Source organism: Mercenaria mercenaria, chromosome 14 (assembly GCF_021730395.1).
Source record: "Mercenaria mercenaria strain notata chromosome 14, MADL_Memer_1, whole genome shotgun sequence".
Lineage (NCBI taxonomy): Eukaryota > Metazoa > Mollusca > Bivalvia > Venerida > Veneridae > Mercenaria > Mercenaria mercenaria.
Window position 1 is genome coordinate 42,480,637 of NC_069374.1, and position 19,115 is coordinate 42,499,751.

The 19,115-nt window shown below is 37.0% G+C and overlaps 1 protein-coding gene across 6 annotated transcripts in view; it reads right to left on the minus strand.

Moving 5' to 3' along the window:
* LOC123527381 (low-density lipoprotein receptor-related protein 2-like) overlaps positions 1-19,115 on the minus strand; it is a 189,010-nt gene that overhangs the window by 100,139 nt on the left and 69,756 nt on the right. The gene's annotated exons all lie outside the window — the stretch shown is intronic.

Genomic DNA, 19,115 nt, shown 5'->3' on the forward strand with positions numbered 1-19,115 from the left:
TTTTTCGAAGAATTAAAATGATACTAACCTTACTGTTTTTGAGTCAAGTTTTTGTACCATGTTTCTCTCGCGGAGGAGTGACAGCATTTCGCTCTGACTTTTTGAACGAATGATGCTTTCCCCAAAAAATGTAAATTTTTTATACAGTTTCAACACGATTACCTCTAATTAATCCTTATTAAAAAGTCCAACCGTTTAAACTAATTAATTCATTAGTTTAAATTAAAAGCAATTTTCATAACGTCTCAAAAACAAATGACCGCTAGCTGAAGAAATCTAATGTTTACGGAAAACAATTATCATTCTGGCACGTGAAAACAAGTATGACATCATCTCACTTTGATAATCGCCGCACCTTTGATACGTCGGCAACACGGATTACTTGTTAGGCAATAAACATGGACATGTGTTAAAAACCAACCGCATTCACAATGACATGTGTGAAATTTTATAGCATATTTTTCTCACTTCGACATACCCAGTTTAAAATGCACTTGAATTTTATTGATGGGACTGAAAATCCCTTTCGACACATCCGGAGTCTCGGTAAGTCAAATTTTGACGTAAGGGGAGTTGAATTACATATATAAAGAAGGAAATTTGACAGGACTTGAAAATTTCTTTGACTTAAGCGGAATTTCGAGGTAAGTGAGTTTGAGATACAGAGTTTCGACTGTATATTGTAAAGATAGAAAACTCAAGTCAATGTCCTTGGGATACAATGAAATATATTGTAAAGATAGAAAACTCAAAATTCTTGGGACATCCTAAAATATATTGTAAAGACACAAAACTCAAGTTCTCGAGACCCCATGAAATATATTGTAAAGACAGATAACTTAAAAGTTCTTGGGACACCCTGAAATATATAGTAAAGATAGAAAACTTAAAGTTCTTGGGACACCCCTAAATATATTGTATACCATGAAATATATTGTAAAGATAGAAAACTCAGTTTTCAGGACATCCCGAAATGTATTGAAAAGACAGAAAACTCAAAGTTCTTGGGACATCCTGAAATATATTATAATAGAATACTCAAAGTTCTCGGGACATATTGAAATATATAATTGTAAAGATAGAAAAATTAAAGTTCCTGGGACATCCTGAAATATATTGTAAAGATAGAAAACCCAATGTTCTGGGGACACCCTGAAATATAAAGACAGAAAACTCAAAGTCCTTGGGATACCATGAAATATCATACATGTGATCTCCAGCATGGGAGGGTCAAAATACCGATTTTTTCACGTTGCCTCCCGTCTCCCGACCAAAACCATAATTCTCCCGCTTTTCAAAAAAAAATAATAAAAAAATCAGTATTATGACTGGGTTGATAATTACCAGGGAGTGCCAAACATGTTTACACAGTAAATCAAAGTGTCACCGACCGTTGTGTAGTATACATGTTTGACACACATCTAGCTGGAGGAAAGTGTTGTTTTTCACAGGTGAATTTTGATAACATGATTAATTGTTTGTTTTGATAAGAGATTAGACAAGCCTTTTCCACCTGTCTCATGGGGCCGAATATCGGCGGTTTCGCCAATTAGGCTCCAATTTTTACCAATGGAAAGCAAAAACGCCCAGTCATAAGAAATAATTCCCAGCTGAAATTCATAGAAAAGTTCTGTTCGGTAATAAAATCACATAAATAATTGTTGGAAAAACCAACCCATTTACTATTTTTAGAACATGAATGTTATTTCCTCTTATGCAGTTACGCCATTTTCTTCCAATGTTTACCAAATTAATTTGCTACTAAAATCGGACTTACTAATCATTGAAAATTAGATGAAAACACACACTCATTTATTTGATAACATCAGTCTACATTATTTTGGTAAGGGTAAATACATGTTGATGCATTTCAGATTCGAACTTGACCTAAAGATCATCAAGATTAATATTCTGACCAAGTTTCATGAAGATACAGTCATAAATTTTACCCCTAGAGTGTTAACAAGCTTTACCTTTGATTTGACCTGGTAACCTAGCTTTTGACCCCACATGACCCAGATTCGAACCTGAAGTTTCATTTGGATCTTAACCTTAAGATCATTAAGATTAACATTCTGGCCAAGTTTCATAAAGATATGGTCATAAATGTGGTCTCTAGAGTGTTCACTAGCTTTTCTTTTGATTTGACCTGGTGACCTAGGTTTCCACCCAACATGACCCAGATTCCAATTTGGCCTAAAGATCATCAAGATTAACATTCTGGCCAAGTTTCATGAAGATACAGTCATAAATTTTACCTCTAGAGTGTTAACAAGCTTTATCTTTGATTTGACCTGGTAACCTAGTTTTTGACCCCACATGACCCAGATTCGAACCTGACCTAGAGGTCATCAAGACAAACGTTCTGATCAATTCCCATGAGTTTCAAACTTAAAATTAGGTCTTAAGAGTGTTAACAAGCGTTACCTTTGATTTGACCTGGTGACCTAGTTTTTGACCCCACATGACCCAGATTGAAATCTATCCTAAAGATCTTCAAGATTAACATTCTGACCAAGTTTCATGAAGATACAGTCTTAAATGTGGCCTCTAGAGTGTTAACAAGCTTTTCCTTTGATTTGACCTGGTGACCTAGTTTTTGACCCAACATGACCCAGATTCAAACTTGACCTAGAGATCATCAAGATCAACATTTTGACCATGTTTCATGAAGATACAGTCATAAATGTGGCCTTCAGAGTGTTAACAAGCTTTTCCTTTGATTTGACCTGGTGACCTAGTTTTTGACCCCAGATGACCCAATCTCAAATTAATCCAAAATTTAATTGAGAGTAACATTCTGACCAAGTAACATTAAGATTGGACCAAAATTGTGACCTCTAGAGTATTAACAAGCTTTTCCTTTGATTTGACCTGGTGACCTAGTTTTTGAACCCAGATGACCCAGTATTGAACTTGTCCAAGATTTCATTGAGGGTAACATTCTGACCAAGTTTCATTTGGATTCGGGCAAAATTCTGACCTCTAGAGTGTTATATTGTTGACAACGGACAAAGGACATGCGACAGACACAGGGCGACCACAAAAGCTCAACTTGAGCACTTTGTGCTCAGGTGAGCTAATAACTGCAGTCAAGATAACCATGGTCAATGTAACTGCTGTCAAGACAGTCTAGATAACAGCAGTTAAGATTATAATTTCAACTACAACTACTACTACAAATACAAGCAAATTCAGTGCATGTACATTCCCTGCCGAATAAGTTGTGTGAACAAGTTGACTGTATTTTGAAAGATAATTAATTTCCAGATACTCAAAAAATATGTACAACTAGAACTGTCACAGGAGTGACTCATACCCCCACCATACGGTCTTGTCACAGAAGAATGGCAACCATAAGAAATGTTAAAAATAATTAGAATAATATAAAAATGTCAAAAAAAGCTTAATACTTCAAAAGAATTTTACTCGTTTTTGGAGTACTTCATCCTGGGCTTCCACATATAAGTAATACTAGTATAATACTAGCATAGTAATACTAGTAAATATAAAAAATCTCTAATATTAGGGATACACAAAAAGTGAATACAAAGAAGTGTCTTACCAACCCATGTTACCACAGAAAAATATATTTACTTTTTGCATAGGACTTATAATAAAAAAAGTTAGAAAAAAAAAACATTAAAATATTGAAAATCTAAAAATAGAATTTCTAAAAATAGACTAATTCCTGGAATTTAAGAGGAAGAAACTCAGTACAAAAGTTAAACAAGAGGACCATGATGGTCCTGAATCGCTCACCTCTTCCCACATGACCCAGTTTTGAGTATGATGTCGTTTTTTTCTATTATTTGACATAGTGACCTAGTTTTTGAGCTCATGTGACCCAGTTTTGAACTTGACCTAGATATTATCAAGATAAAAATTCTGACCAATTTTCATGAAGATCCATTGAAAAATATGGTCTCTAGAGAGGTCACAAGGTTTTTCTATTATTTGACCTATTGACCTAGTTTTCGAAGGTACGTGACCCTGTTTTGAACTTTACCTAGATATCATCAAGGTGAACATTCTCACTAATTTTCATGAAGATCTCATGAAAAATATGGCCTATAGAGAGGTCACAAGGTTTTTCTATTTTTATACCTACTGGCCTAGTTTTTGACCGCATGTGACCCAGTTTCGAAACTGACCTAGATATTATCAAGGTGAACATTCAGATTAATTTTCATGAAGATCCATTGAAAAATATGGCCTCTAGAGAGGTCACAAGGTTTTTTTATTATTTGACCTACTGACCTAGTTTTTTAAGTGAAGTGACCTAGTTTCAAACTGGACCTAGATATCATCAAGGTGAACATTCAGATCAAATTTCATGAAGATCCATTGCAAAATATGGCCTCTAGAGAGGTCAAAAGATTTTAATAATTTTAGACCTACTGACCTAGTTTTTGACCGCAGTTGACCCAGTTTCGAACTTGACCTAGACATCATCAAGACGAACATTCAGACCAACTTTCATACAGATCCCATGAAAAGTATGGCCTCAAGAGAGGTCACAAGGTTTTTTTATTATCTGACCTACTGACCTAGTTTTTTACGGCACGTGACCCAGTTTCAAACTTGACCTAGATATCATCAAGATGAACATTCTGACCAATTTTTATGGAGATCCATTCACACAAGTATGGCCTCTAGAGAGGTCACAAGGTTTTTCTATTTTTAGACCTACTGACCTAGTTTTTGACCGCACATGACCCTGTATCGAACTTGACCTAGATATCATCAAGATGAACATTCAGACCAATTTTCATACAGATCCCATGAAAAATATGGCCTTTAGAGAGGTCACAAGGTTTTTCTATTATTTGACCTACTGACCTAGTTTTTGAAGGCACGTGACCCAATTTCGAACTTGACCTAGATATCATCAAGATGAACATTCAGTCCAACTTTCATACAGATCCCATGAAAAATATGGCCTCTAGAGAGGTCTCAAGGTTTTTCTATTATTTGACCTACTGACCTAGTTTTTGAAGGCAGTTGACCCACTTTCAAACCTGACCTAGATATCATCAAGGTGAACATTCTCACAAATTTTCATGAAGATCTCATGAAATATATGGCCTCTAGAGAGGTCACAAGGTTTTTCTATTTTTAGACCTACTGACCTAGTTTTTGATCGCACGTGACCCAGTTTCGAAATTGACCTAGATATCATCAAGATGAATATTCAGACCAACTTTCATACAGATCCCATGAAAAATATGGCCTTTAGAGAGGTCACAAGGTTTTTCTATTATTTGACCTACTGACCTAGTTTTTGAAGGCACGTGACCCAGTTTCTACCTTGACCTAGATATCATCAAGGTGAACGTTCTGACTAATTTTCATGAAGATCTTGTGAAATATATGGCCTCTAGAGAGGTCACAAGGTTTTTCTATTTTTAGACCTACTGACCTAGTTTTTGACGGCACGTGACCCAGTTTCGAACTTGACCTAGATATCAACAAGGTGAACATTCTGACCAATTTTCATGAAGATCTTGTGAAATATATGGCCTCTAGAGAGGTCACAAGGTTTTTCTATTTTTAGACCTACTGACCTAGTTTTTGACGGCACGTGACCCAGTTGAATTTACCAAGGTGAACATTCCGACCCATTTTCATAAAGATCCCATGAAAACTGTGACCTCTAGAGATGTCACAAGGAAAAGTTTACGGACGCACGCTGCGCGATCACAAAAGCTCACCTCGTCATTTCGTGACAGGTGAGCTAAAAAAGGTTACTTCCCTTTGGCTCTAAGCCAATCAGAATGGGATATAGTGAAAATACATCAAAATTAAAATTCTAAGTAAAAGGGGACATAATTCAAGAAAAATTGGTGTCAGAGTTATGCATCTTGTGTCACATGATGTGGGTGATGAGGTGGAACATCTATTTTAAGTTTGAAGTGAAAATACATCAAAATTAACCTTAAATTCTAAGTAAAAAGGGGCATAATTCATGAAAAATTGGTGTCAGAGTTATGCACCTTGTGTCACATGATGTGGGTGATGAGGTGGAACATCTATTTTAAGTTGAACTCAAATCCATTCAGTAATAACTGATATATAGTGAAAATACATCAAAATCAACCTTAAATTTAAAGTAAAAGGGGACATAATTCATAAATCAAAGGCCTGAAGGGCCTGAGAGTCGGCTAATGATTGATGTACTGGGAGTATAGTCTACCAGTTTCAGTTTGTTTTTAGTTCTTTTCCCACAACTAAACAGAGATTTTGATACAATAAATGAAATGAACATTCCGTCGATGCCTAGTAAAACTTTGATTGACATTATACAAGTATTCAAACCCAATATATTTCTCTAAAATTGAAGAGTGGTTCGCAGAAATAACAAGAGCTGTCTCCATAGGATGACACATGCCCCCGATGGCACTTTGAATGAATATATAGTTATGGCCAATGTTAGAGTTTAGGACCTTTGACCTACGGAACTGGGTCTTGCGCGCGACACGTCGTCTTAATGTGTCACACATTCATGCGTAGATATTTTAAAATCCATGCATGAATGACAAAGATATGGACCGGACACGCCTATCAATGCACTATCATGAAAAATGACCTTTAACGTCTAAGTGTGACCTTGACCTTTGAGCTATGGACCTGGGTCTTGCGCGCGACACGTCATCTTACTGTGGTACACATTCATGCCAAGTTATTTGAAAATCCATCCATCGATGACAAAGATATGGACTGGACACGCCCATCAATGCACTATCCTTTAACGTCTAAGTGTGACCTTGACCTTTGAGCTACGGACCTGGGTCTTGCGCGCGAAACGTCGTCTTACTGTGGTACACATTCATGCCAAGTTATTTGAAAATCCATCCATCGATGACAAAGATATGGACCGGACACGCCCATCAATGCACTATCCTTTAATGTCTAAGTGTGACCTTGACCTTTGAGCTACGGACCTTGGTCTTGCGCGCGACATCTCGTCTTACTGTGGTACACATTCATGCCAAGTTATTTGAAAATCCATCCATCGATGACAAAGATATGGACCGGACACGCCTATCAATGCACTATCCTTTAATGTCTAAGTGTGACCTTGACCTTTGAGCTACGGACCTGGGTCTTGCGCGCGACACGTCATCTTACTGTGGTACACATTCATGCCAAGTTATTTGAAAATCCATCCATCGATGACAAAGATATGGACCGGACACGAAAATTGCGGACAGACTGACAGACCGACAGACAGACTGACAGACCGACAGACGGTTCAAAAACTATATGCCTCCCTTCGGGGGCATAAAAATATTGAAAGTACAAACTACAATTTGACAGCTGACACTAAGATACTGCCCATGACTATATATGTTTTTCCAGTAAACATTTGCCTCCAGCATTGCCAAACGAGGTAATTATCGGCTGATATATATTCGCACATGATAAAATTTGAATATGACAATTTTTTTTTTGTAATATATTTTTATTTCCAATACATACAGCACATTTACATAATATGACAATTTATATATTAAACTTTTACAGCGCGGATTGCCAAATACAATTTGTAACGGATGGACGGAAGAACGTTCAGATATTTTACAGATAATGGTCCTGGCGATAACCCTGTCATATAACCGATATTAATAAATGCAGTTCTTTTTTAGCTAAAACCATCATTTATTCTATTTCAGACCTGTTAACCCCTTCAAAATCATGTCTGTAATCCCGAAGTCCATGGACTTTCAATTATCCATTTTGATTCATGCAGACAGACAGGCCCAAACTGGGCTGAAAAATGTTTGAGCCATTTTACGTGGTCGGTAGCAGGGTAGGTGTGTGTGGGGGGGGGGGGGGGGGGGTTTCTTCCCGTTTTAAATTGCAGTCAGATTTTGAAATGGGCATTGTGGCAGGTGGTAAAAGGGCAAATGTATCAAACTGTAAAGTGGCAATATGGGGGAAGGGCGTGGGAGGATACCCCCGCCTGCAAGTAGGGTTCATGTTTGTGTATGGTGTGCAAGAGTTGTTCGTGTGTGTCTTTGGGTAGGCTGCGTTTTTTGAGCGTGGCTTTCCCTGTTGGATATTCTTCTTTGTTTTTTGGGGGGTATCACCACAAGAAATTTTTGAATATGTAGACCCTTGATACAGCCTTTTGGTGCGATTTCTAACTGAAAATTTTATGTTTCAATTTCTAAATATTACCTAATATGATCTTTTTACTTTCAGATCATGCCTCAGGACTAGAATATGAGTCTGATATAGATTCTATGTAGATGTTATAAAAATAAATTCTAGAATCATTTCTGTTACAATAATATCTATCATGTCTGTTACTTGAATGTTAAAATTTCATAACACAGCTTGATATTTACCCAAAATATTATATCTGGATACGATTACATTTTTCTAAATCTCCAGTTTCAACAATGTTTTACAAATGTGATGATACAAAGACATTTAGCAGCAATTGGCAGTATCTGACATTAAAGTTTACAGTTAAATTACCTCTTATTTAAATCTTTTCATAAAAAAGTCGTTTCGTTTCGTCAAAGCAGCCAAACATAGACGATCTACTTTCAATTTCAAAAACTACAAGAAAATACAATTTAATGTTTCGCCGATTTGTTTATTTCTCGAAAAATAAGAACTAAAATCATTTTTAATATCAGTAGTAATTAAACAAACCAGTAAGAGCTTCTTCTTCCGATAATTTATCCGCTTACTGACTGCAAAATTCAACCCACGCGAAGTCGTAGAAGCGTTGTTATAAACAGGTCATGCGTGATCGCTGACAAGTGTCCAGAATGTAGTTAGGATTCATCCGCGAAGTCTCGCGGAAGAATTAACGTACTGCACATATCTTATTCGGGTCATTTAAAATGAAGCTGTCATAATTTAATTTCATCGATGTGGTAAACTCTTTGATAAGAGACATTCCAATGCTTTCAGAGATACCCAACTCAATAAAATACTAGCAGTATGTTCTGGAACTATATTTTGTCTTTCGCTGGATGTTACGCAAGCTTGGTAAGTCTGCGCAATTCATAAAATGCACAGCGCAATAAATTTGTTATTTGCGCAATGATTTAAAAGATTATTTTTTGAAACGGACAGGGTAACAAATGGATAATTTGGTTAATAAGTTAATATGCAGTTTTTATTTGAATTTGTGAACATCATATTTGCTATTTTGTGACAAAAGGGCATAAAATTCGTCACCAAAATCATATGCGCAAATGTATTACCAAATCCCGCAGAATTGTTATGCGTGTTTATGCTTAATGAGTTACCGGAGAAGAAAATACGTGGCTTTATTCGAGTATTGCACAATTACAAGTCATAAATTTGACAGATTACATCGTATATTGGTCATAGCAAATAGGATTGACATAACTGAACTTCATTTGATCAATGAACTCTTTGAAATTAGAGACAATCTAATGGAACTACATCACTTCGCTGTGTTGTGAGGCCATTTAATAAGAATGAGAAATCGGGCGATAGCAAGGACTCGTCAAACGCTTGAAAGCGTTTAGCCGACTCAAAAATTGATGTCAGAGTTAAGCACCTTATGTCACATGATGTGGGTGATGAGGTGGAACAACTATTTTAAGTTTGAATCAAATCCATTTAGTAATAACTGAGATATAGTGAAAATATAACAAAATTAACCTTAAATTCTAAGTAAAAGGGGACATGATTCATGAAAACTTGGTGACAGAATTATGCACCTTGTGTCACATGATGTGGGTGATGAGGTGGAACATCTATTTTAAGTTTGAATCAAATCCATTTAGTAATAACTGAGATAATAGATTTCGCGGCGACACAACAAAACTGACTCCTATATACCCCCCTCAAACATGGTGGGGGTATAAAAAGGTTAGGAGCATGCAATGGTTTGTTGGTTCCTATATTTTACAAAATCAAGGGGAAAAGCTCTGCCCTATTGTGATCATATTAGTATTAATTTTCATTAAGATCCATCAATGGGTTACTTTGTTTTTTAGAAATTTACGCATTTTAAAACAATTAAAGAATTAAAGGGCAATAACTCTGCATTCAATGAAGGGATCCTATGAAAGATGAGCACACAACATCGCCCAAAAGTGACCTATATTTGTGTTAAATGTCATGAAGATCCATCAATGGATTACCTTTTTATGTGGGAGTTTATGGATTTTACAATAACTAGAGCTGCTTTTGAGAAAAGTGCATGTCTCCCACAACTGCCTAATCATTTAAATAGTAAGTCAGTCTTTATATACTGTTTACTCAGTGCAAATATACGTTTGAAGAGTACAAAGGATGATTTTGGTTAAGTCAAGGGCGATAATTCTGAAGTGCCTCGGTCGATTTGGCTAGTTAATGAACTTGGCCGAGGAGTTATGGTCAAAAACATTTGGTTTAAGTTTGGTGAAGATCGGACGAGAACTGTTCGACTTAGAACGTGGAGAAGAGTAAAAAGGCTGATTTTCGGTAATTAAAGGGCCATAATTCCGAAGTGCCTGGGTTGATTTGGGTAGTTATCGAACCTGGCAGAGGACTTATAATCAAACACATTTTGTATATGTTTGGTGTAGATCAGATGAGAAATGTTCGACTTAGAGAGCCACACACACAGAGACAGGAGTAAATCAATATGTCGGGAGACATAATTAAAGGGCAATAACTTTGGTTAATGAAGTGATCCTGATGAAATCATGCATGCACCACTGCTCTATAGTGATCTACATTTGTGTAGTTTCATGAAGATCCATCTATAGGTTACTTAGATACAATAAAAGATTCCCATATTTTACTAAATAAAGGGGAAATCACTTTTATCAATTATCAATTTGGATAATACTGTGAGCAAAGATCATGTGTTAATCAGTCATTGTGTGAAATTTGGTGATTCTTACTTAAAAAACCTTTTGATTTACCGTAGATACCCATGTATAATGCACACTCTTGTATAATGCGCACCCCCTGATTCGAGTCCAAAATCCTGGGAAAAAAACATTTTTGGTCAACTTTGAGGTGGATGGAAAACGAAAGTAGAGTTTAAATTGACACCAGTAAAAAATTCTACCTCCGCGGTGGACAGCAGCATCGGTCTCACAGTACTATCAATTTTTGTTTTCTCGAAAATAAAACTAGTAAAATATCATTATATTTGTTTTTTCTTTTTTTAATTAAATATTTTGAATAAATAGAAAGCAACTGTTTCAATATTTCGGAACGGTTTCTTTCAGAATGACATGAGCTTCTCAATTCAAACCGATAACAAAAGGTGTGATAGTCTTTTTGTTACGATCAAATAGCCAGTAATTACCGGCAATTAGCTTGTCACCTCATGTCAATTTTGTTGTTCACAGTTTGATCTCGGTTAAAGATAATACTCGATTTTTTATTAGAATCATAATATTTGTGAATTTTAATATTTCTTTCATCAAAATACTTTTAAATCTATATGAAATTAATTTGTTTGAAAGTAAAATAAACTATTTGATCTTTTACGGAACGTAACGGCAATCTTAGATTTTAGCGTAGACAGTAACCACAGAGAGTAGTTTCCTTTACCAAAATGGTGAAAATCGGAAACAAAGTTTGTTTTAGAGTTGGAAAATTGTCTATACCTGTGTATAATGCGCACCCACAATTCGGGAGTGGTCCGGTGGGTCAAAAAACTGTGCATTATACGTGGGTATCTACGGTACAAGCATTTTCATTTTTTTTCCCCCAAAGCTAGGGGAAACAAGAGCTCGTCGAACACAAAATGCCCCCCTTGATGCATTTAGTAATTGCACAAGGAACAGAAATTATATGCTCACTGTAAACAAAAGTTCTACCATTCTGGTTTAATCTGACATTGACCTTTAACTTAACAAGATATTACAAAGTGATCTTGGTGCCATCCACTGAGCCATTTTTGAATGTTCCAAATTTCACGAGTAGCTCAATGTCAAAATCAAGGTCAAATTTCATTTCGGAACAGAATAATGTGTATGTGGTCAAAATTTGAAAGCTGTGGCTTGAGAAATGCGAAAGTAGGTCACTAGTAGTAGATAAATTTCAAGGTCAAAGTACATTTCAGTAGACAGAAATATGCATGTGCTTCAAATCTGGAGAAAGTAGGTAGTAGGTAAAAATCAATGTCAAATTTCAATTCAAAACACAAAAATATGCATGCGGTCCAAGTCTGAAGTCTGTACAATCAGAAATGTGAAAGTAGGTCACTAGGTCAATCTCAAGATCAAAGTTCATTTCGGTACACAAAACTATGCATGTGGTCCAAATTTGAAGCCTGTACCTTTAAAAAGTGAAAGTAGGTCACTAGGTCAATGTCAAGGTCAAATTTATTTTTGGAACACAAAACTACGCATGTGGTCCAAAATTTGAAGGCTGTAGCTTGAGAAATGTGAAAGTAGGTCACCAGGTCAATTTCAAGATTAAAGTTCATTTCGGTACACAAAACTATGCATGCGGTCCAAATTTGAAGCCTGTACCTTCAAAAATGTGAAAGTAGGTCACTAGGTCAATGTCAAGGTCAAAATTTTTTTCAGTGCACAAAACTATGCATGTGGTCCAAATTTGAAGGCTGTAGCTACAGAAATGTGAAAGTAGGTCACTAGGTCAAGGTCAAGGTCAACTCATGTCAAGGTCTTGCCACTCAAAATCATACATGTGATCAAAATTTAAATGTTGTAGGTTATTGACAAGGACATTTTAAAAGCTTTTCCCTATATAAGTCTATATGAACCATGTGACCCCCAGGGCGGGGCCATATTTGACCCTAGGGGGATAATTTGAACAAACTTGGTAGAGAATCAGTAGATGATGCTACATTACAAATATCAAAGCCCTAGTCTTTGTGGTTTGAACAAGAAGATTTTCAAAGTTTTTCCCTATATAAGTCTATGTAAACCATGTGACCCCCGGGGCAGGGCTATATTTAACCCTAGGGGGATAATTTGAAAAATCTTAGTAGAAGCCCACTTGATGATGTCACATACAAAATATCAAAGCCCTAGGCCCTGTGGTTTTGGACTAGAGGTTTTTCAGTTTTTCCCTATATAAGTCTATATAAACCATGTGACCCCCGGGGCGGGGCCATATTAGACCCCAGGGCAATAATTTGAATCATCTTAGTAGAGGACAACTAGATGAAGCTTCGTACTAAATATCAAAGCCCTAGGCTCTGTGGTTTTAGAAAAGAAGATCAGACACCGTTTTAGCTGTTCCTGGCCAATATGACCGTGACCTTTGACCTAATGATCTCAAAATCAACAGGGGTCATCTGCTGATCATGACCAACCTAACTATCAATTTTCCTGACATTACGCCCAAGCGTTCTCGAGTTACTGCTCGGAAACCATTTTACTGTTCCTGGTCAATGTGACCTTGACCTTTGACATACTGACCTCAAAATCAATAGGGGTCATCTGCTGGTCATGACCAATCCCCCTATCAACTTTTGTGACCCTAGGCCTATGCGTTCTTGAGTTATCATCCGGAAACCGTTTACCTGTTCAATGAATGAATGAGTTGGGTTTTACGGCAAATCGACACAAAAAGGTCATATATCGCCGAGGTTTACCTGTTCAGGGTCACTGTGACCTTGACCTTTAAAATATTGACCTCAAAATCAATAGGGGTCATCTGCTGGTCATGACCAACCTTCCAATCAACTTTCATGATCCTAGGCTCAAGCATTCTTATGTTATCATCCGGAAACCATTTTACTATTCAGGGTCACTCTGACCTTGACCTTTGACATACAGACCTCAAAATCAATAGGGGTCATCTGCTGGTCATTATCAACCTCCCTATCAACTTTCATGATCCTAGGCCCAAGTGTTCTTGAGTTATCATCCGGAAACCGTTTTACTATTCAGGGTCCCTGTGACCTTGACCTTTGACATACAGACCTCAAAATCAATAGGGGTCATCTGCTGGCTAATCCTAGGCCCAAGCATTCTTGAGTTATCATCCGGAAACGGATTGGTCTACATTCCGACCGACAGACCTACCGACCGACATCTGCAAAACAATATACCCCTCCTTCTTCAAAGGGGGGCATAATAAGAGCTGTCTCCATAGGATGACACATGCCCCCGATGGCACTTTGAATGAATAGTTATGGCCGACGTTAGAGTTTAGGACCTTTGACCTACGGAGATGGGTCTTGCGCGCGACACGTTGTCTTACTGTGTCACACATTCATGCATAGTTATTTTAAAATCCATGCATGAATGACAAAGATATGGACCGGAAGATATGGACCGGACATGCCCATCAATGCACTATCATGAAAAATGACCTTTAACGTCTAAGTGTGACCTTGACCTTTGAGCTACGGACCTGGGTCTTGCGTGTGACACGTCGTCTTACTGTGGTACACATTCATGCCAAGTTATTTGAAAATCCATCCATCGATGAAAAAGATATTGGCCGGACACGCCCATCAATGCACTTTCCTTTAACGTCTAAGTGTGACCTTGACCTTTGAGTTACAGACCTGGGTCTTGCGCGCGACATGTCGTCTTACTGTGGTTCACATTCATGCCAAGTTATTTGAAAATCCATCCATCGGTGACAAAGATATGGACCGGACACGCCCATCAATGCACTATCTTTTAATGTCTAAGTGTGACCTTGACCTTTGAGCTACGGATCTGGGTCTTGCGCGCGAAACGTCGTCTTACTGTGGTACACATTCATGCCAAGTTATTTGAAAATCCATCCATCGATGACAAAGATATGAACCGGACACGCCCATCAATGCATTATCCTTTAATGTCTAAGTGTGACCTTGACCTTTGAGCTACGGACCTGGGTCTTGCGCGCGACATGTCATCTTACTGTGGTACACATTCATGCCAAGTTATTTGAAAATCCATCCATCGATGACAAAGATATGGACCGGAAACGAAAATTGCGGACAGACCGACAGACAGTCCAAAAACTATATGCCTCCCTTTGGGGGCATAAAAACTCACTTTTACTGGGTTAATACTAAAGGGGATACTACTACATGTGAGCAAAAGTCATGTGCTGATTTAATAAATTAACAAGAGCTCGTCAAACATGAAATGCCCCCCTTGATGCATTTAGTAATTGCATAAGGAACAGAAATTATATGCTCACTGTAAACAAAAGTTCTAACATTCTGGTTTAATCTGACCTTGACTTTTAACCTATTAACCTAACAAGAGATTACAGAGTGATCTTGGCGCCATCCACTGAGCCATTTTTGAATGTTCCTAATTTCAAGATTAGCTCAAGGTCAAAATCAAGGTCAAATTTCATTTCGTTACAAAACAATGTGTATGTGGTCCAAATTTGAAAGCTGTGGCTTGAGAAATGTGAAAGTAGGTCACTAGTTCAATTTCAAGGTCAGAGTTCATTTCGGTAGACAGAACTATGCATGTGCTTCAAATTTGGAGGCTGTAGCTTGAGAAATGTGGAAGTAGGTAATAGGTAAAAATTAATGTCAAATTTCAATTCAGAACACAACAAGAGGGCCATGATGGCCCTATATCGCTCACCTGTTATCATTGCACTTGAGGACAAGAAGGTCCTCAGAAAAAATATCTAAGTCCAAAGGACAGGAACAACAAAGGGAAGAAATTTAACCAAAAAGAAAAAAAAATTCTTACAAGGTACAGATATGTCAAAATACACCTAAAAATTGGAGGTACCATCCACGTTGTACTACAGAAAAGTGGTCTCGGTTTTTCCCTATGGCCAATAATAAAAAAGTTACTAAAAATAAGCTATTTATAGTAACATAAAAGGGAAGTAATAAAAAAAATATTGTAAGCAAACAAAAGAAGGATCTGCCAAATAAAAATAAGAGCACTGCAATGCAATGCAAATGCAGAGCAGTATTCACATAAAACAAAGTCATATAAACTTTGATCCCTAAGTGTGACCTTGACATTGAATTTAGCCATCTGAAACGTGCGCTCTGCACATCCTTTCAAAGAGTGAACATTTGTGTCAGGTTTCTCTGAAATCCATTAAGGGGTTCAAAAGGTAACAGAGTGGAAGGGAAATTGCTAACCAACACAGACAGACAGACGGACACTGAGGCGATAACAAAATACGTCCCTGCAGGCGTATAAAAAAGAATCGAGATCTTATGGTGATACAAGTTGTGTGCAAGTTTGGTTAAAATCAAATCATAAATGAAGCTGCTATTGTGCAGATAAGATCAAAATAGCCAATTTTGGCCCTTTCAGGGGCCATAACTCTGGACCCCATTATGGGATCTGGCCGGTTCAAGAACTGAACCAAGATCTTTTGGTGACACAAGTTTTGTGCAAGTTTGATTAAATTCAAATCATAAATGAAGCTGCTATTGTGCAGACAAGGTCAAAATAGCTAATTCCGGCCCTATCAGGGGCCATAACTCTGGAACCCATTAAGGGATCTGGCCGGTTCAAGAAAGGAAACAAGATCTTATGGTGACACAAGTTTTGTGCAAGTTTAGTTAAAATCAAATCATAAATGAAGCTGCTATTGTGCAGACAAGGTCAAAAAAGCTAATTCTGACCCCTTCAGGGGCCATAACTCTGGAACCCATTACGGAATCTTGCCAGTTCTAGAAAGAAACCAAGATCTTATGGTGATACAAGTTGTCTGCAAGTTTGGTAAAAATCAAATCATAAATAAAGCTGCTATTCTGCAGACAAGGTCAAAATAGCTAATTCCGGCCCTATCAGGGGCCATAACTCTGGAACCCATTAAGCGATCTGGCCAGTTCAAACAAGAGGACCATGATGGTCCTGAATCGCTCACCTCTTCCCACATGACCCAGTTTTGAGTATGACGTCGTTTTTTCTATTATTTGACATAGTGACCTAGTTTTTGAGCTCATGTGACCCGGTTTTGAACTTGACCTAGATATTATCAAGATAAAAATTCTGACCAATTTTCATGAAGATCCATTGAAAAATATGGTCTCTAGAGAGGTCAAAAGATTTTAATAATTTTAGATCTACTGACCTAGTTTTTGACTGCAGTTGACCCAGTTTCAAACTTGACCTAGATATCATCAAGATGAACATTCAGACCAACTTTCATACAGATCCCATGAAAAGTATGGCCTCTAGAGAGGTCACAAGGTTTTTTTATTATTTGTCCTACTGACCTAGTTTTTTATGGCACGTGACCCAGTTTCAAACTTGACCTAGATATCATCAAGGTGAACATTCTGACCAATTTTTATGGAGATCCATTCACAAGTATGGTCTCTAGAGAGGTCACAAGGTTTTTCTATTTTTAGACCTAATGACCTAGTTTTTGAACGCACATGACCCTGTTTCGAACTTGACCTAGATATCATCAAGATGAACATTCAGACCAATTTTCATACAGATTCCATGAAAAATATGGCCTCTAGAGAGGTCACAAGGTTTTTCTATTATTTGACCTACTGACCTAGTTTTTTACAGCACGTGACCCACTTTCGAAATTGACCTAGATATCATCAAGGTGAACATTCTGACCAATTTTCATGAAGATCTCATGAAATATATAGCCTCTTGAGAGGTCACAAGGTTTTTCTATTTTTAGACCTACTGACCTAGTTTTCGACCGCACATGACCCAGTTTCGAACTTGACCTAGATATCGTCAAGATGAATATTCAGACCAACTTTCATACAGATCCCATGAAAAATATGGCCTCTAGAGAGGTCACAAGGTTTTTCTATTATTTGACCTACTGACCTAGTTTTTGAAGGCACGTGACCCAGTTTCTAACTTGACCTAGATATTATCAAGGTGAACATTCTGACCAATTTTCATGAAGATCTTGTGAAATATATGGCCTCTAGGGAGGTCACAAGGTTTTTCTATTTTTAGACCTACTGACCTAGTTTTTGACAGCACGTGACCCAGTTTTGAACTTGACCTAGATATCATCAAGGTAAACTTTCTGACCAAGTTTCATGAAGATCTTATGAAATATATGGCCTCTAGAGAGGTCACAAGGTTTTTCTATTTTTAGACCTACTGACCTAGTTTTTGATGGCACGTGACCCAGTTTCGAACTTGACCTACAGTCCCTGGCTCGCGGATTTTGCTTTTTTCGCGTTACCACTGGCACAAATATTTGCCTTGAGTGGAAAATTGCGATGATTTTTTCACATTGAACAGCTGTTGACAAGAGCGAAAAATCGCGGTGATTATATAATACACCGCAATAGAAGTATCAATAAATGCCCGCGGCGAGTCACGAGGAATAATCTCAGCGGGTCGCGGTGAATTGCGATGGATCGCGGTGAACCACCGGCAATCACCGTGAAATCCAGGTAAATTTTGTAGGTTAAATACATATAAACTCTCTACTGTTGTTACATGTATAATTTCATTAGTTTTTTCTGTTAAAATGGACAAATGATAGGGTTTAAGAACAAATAAATAAAATTTATGTTGATATGTCATTCCATTAGTTTAGTAAATATCTATAGTATTTAACAAATTAAAATTTATTCCTGTCTTACCTTTTTACACGTAGGGCTTGGCGTTGGAATTTTGTAGTTTTAATTTGAAATTTAATGATTTCCTGTTGAGGATTAATGTTATATACATTCGCAAAATAAAGCAGAAATATAAGCAATATATAGCATAAACTGTCTCATGTCATTGTGGAGTACCAAGGTTGGAAAAACAAAAAATGACCCGTTTAACACTTGCAGGAAGTGTCACTTTTCATACTGTTTATTGTCATCTATATTTTAAGCATAGTCAAATACTGTATAACACACGTACTTGACACTTGACACTTTTCTATTTTTATAAAGAAACAGTTGCACAATGTGATATGTATTATGAACATACATTAATTATATCAGGCCTTTTTGTTATAGAATATTACATAAAATACATAATGAAATCGTTGTTTAAAGTACTTTCTAAGTAAACCACTTTACATTTCGGCAAGGATGGTCACCTGTTTTTACCAACTTAGTTTTAAATATAATTTTATAATAAAATTTTATTAAATCTTTAGGCACAAAAAAAAATCAGAATTAAGAGTCTTTGTGTTTTCGTTTTCGGCAAAGGCCGACTCTTATTTTATCCAACTGTAGCTAGTTTTAACAGTTTTAACCAAATTTACACAATTTTTACATGTTTTAC